This window comes from Littorina saxatilis, linkage group LG10 (genome assembly GCF_037325665.1).
Source record: "Littorina saxatilis isolate snail1 linkage group LG10, US_GU_Lsax_2.0, whole genome shotgun sequence".
NCBI lineage: Eukaryota > Metazoa > Mollusca > Gastropoda > Littorinimorpha > Littorinidae > Littorina > Littorina saxatilis.
The window spans coordinates 38010717-38013484 of NC_090254.1; positions in this window are offsets into that span (position 1 = coordinate 38010717).

A 2768-nucleotide genomic window follows, 5' to 3' on the forward strand; every position below is an offset into this window, starting at 1 on the left:
CTCAGGACTTCCAACAAAACGAATCCATTAATTGACCGCTCGATCCTCTCAGCGCCTTAAATGCCCCTCTGCATTCTAAACATAAGTGTTCAGATTTAGAACACTCCAAATGTTGCCTATTAAGATCACTCCAAATCGATTTTTTATGTCCTGATTTGAACACTTTTAGAACACTTTTACACACATACTGAACACTTTTCTTTTACGCATTCGATCTAAACTGCAGTCCCCCTCCGCTGCCAGCTGTACGGAGGAAAGAAGGACCTGGAGAAGACAGTATCATTTGTCTCACTGTCCGAGCTTACAATATAGACGTGTGATCAACAACAAGAAGAAGAAGATCGCATACTGAACACATCAAAATGTTCTAAACATGAGCCCCAAAGTGTTTATTTGATCACCTGAAGAATCCACACTTGGCAGTAACAGAACAGCAAGAAGTCTATCCAAGCTTCTTCTGTCTTTAACAGAAACACCAAAAACTCCCAGTGACAGCTTCAACTGCTTAAACGCTCGGCTGAAGACACTTGATCACTTGAAGAATCAACACTTGGCAGTAACAGAACAGCAAGAAGTCACACCTCTACCCAAGCTTCTTCTGTCTTTAACAGAAACACCAAACACTCCAAGCGACAGCTTCAACTGCTCAGCACCTTAAACGCTCGCCTGAAGACACTTGATCGGCCTGGGATCCATTTGGCGGTGAGAAGTCCTGAGAGTCGGAAATCTCATCTCAGCCGCGATAATGAATTCTGCTTGCTTCGATTTCGCCTTGGTACTTTCCCCATGTCTGTGCCGATTGGACTTGTCTGATGGTGTTAATTGGGTTGGGGTTGGGGGTGGGGGTGGGGTGGGGATGGTATGGGTGGGTCGGGGTCGTGTGAGCGTTTGAAGAATTCTAACTGTCTTGGAACCGGTTGAAATGTTAAAGGATCCTGGATTTCTTACCGTTTACTATCACAGATCTCTTGACGAGTTGACAAGGAAGGAAAGCATCCTTCCCTTTGAAGACACCACAAATCTTCCGCCTGGATCAAGTTCATCCTCCCGAGCAATTCTTGGTCAATCAATTTCGCAGGTTGACACAGGGTACAATTACGAAACTAATACAGCACCAAAAAACACACCCAAAAAACAACAACTCAGAAATCACAAAGCATGTCGGTTTTGGGCTGCTGCATTTTCCTAAAACTAGGTATGAAAAGTCCAGAAATCAGAGTCAGAAAACTCGCACATTCAACTCCACACGTCAAAATCTGATAACTCGCACATTCAACTCCACAAGTCAAAATCTGATAACTCCCACATTCAACTCCACAAGTCAAAATCTGATAACTCGCACATTCAACTCCACAAGTCAAAATCTGATAACTCACACATTCAACTCCACAAGTCAAATCTGAAAACTCCCACATTCAACTCCACAAGTCAAAATCTGATAACTCGCACATTCAACTCCACAAGTCAAAATCTGATAACTCGCACATTCAACTCCACAAGTCAAAATCTGAAAACTCCCACATTCAACTCCACAAGTCAAAATCTGATAACTCGCACATTCAACTCCACAAGTCAAAATCTGATAACTCCCACATTCAACTCCACAAGTCAAAATCTGATAACTCCCACATTCAACTCCACAAGTCAAAATCTGATAACTCCCACATTCAACTCCACAAGTCAAAATCTGATAACTCGCACATTCAACTCCACAAGTCAAAATCTGATAACTCACACATTCAACTCCACAAGTCAAATCTGAAAACTTGCACATTTAACATCACAAATCATAATCTGAAAACCTTTAAGGCTGACATAGTCCTATTTAATTAGTTTAATTACTTCCAGGGCTTTTCCCATCGTTGCGGGGATGTATAAAATAAGTTTCCTGCAAAGTTGTAGGTTTGAAGTCCTTACCATTACGAGAAATAATGAATTCTTTATTGCATTATTTAGCAACAGTTCTCCAGGACTTGGGCTATTTTTAGACTGTTGACGTCACTTCGTGACGTTTCGTAAACCAAAGATGGCGTTTGAGACTGTTCTTTTTACATTCGACACTATCAACACCACTTTGCAATACTGAAATATTTTTTTCTGTGTTCGAAAGCTACAGCCAATATTGTTATTATATCGCCTTAGCTACAGTTTTATAACATTAATTGGCACATGTAAACAATATGAATTAATTAATGAACGCTACGAATATGGCAGCCTTTAACATTTAACACCATAAAACTCACGCACTTAACACCAGAAATCAGTCTGAAAACGCACGCATTCAACTCCTCAAATCAGCCTTCACTCCGCACGCTCATCTGCAAGCACGCGCCACAGGAACGCCAACCATCATCTTTGTTAACACACACGAGCCAAGAATGACAACATAGTGACAGAGGAGAGCGTAAGATGAACGCCGTTTTTCAGACGTAACTCGCTTTTTGCCTCGCACAAGTGTCGAAAAAAACATAAATAACGCTCGTCTGGCAGCTAGGAGAACGTTGTTGCTGTTATGTAAACCGTAGAAACTCTCATGTACAGGGTGACCCCCAAAAAAGAGTACCCAAACAAAACGTCATAAATTGAACAAAAATAAAGCAATCTTCATAAAATTTATTTACACACACAAGTAGCATGTGCATGATTTGCACAGAAAATGTTAGCGTTCAAGCTTGTCTTTCGGGAAAGTTATGCCCATTCTACATAACATGGTCCAAATGGCCTCCCCCGGATTTAAATCCCCCAGATTTCTATCTTTGGGGGTTCCT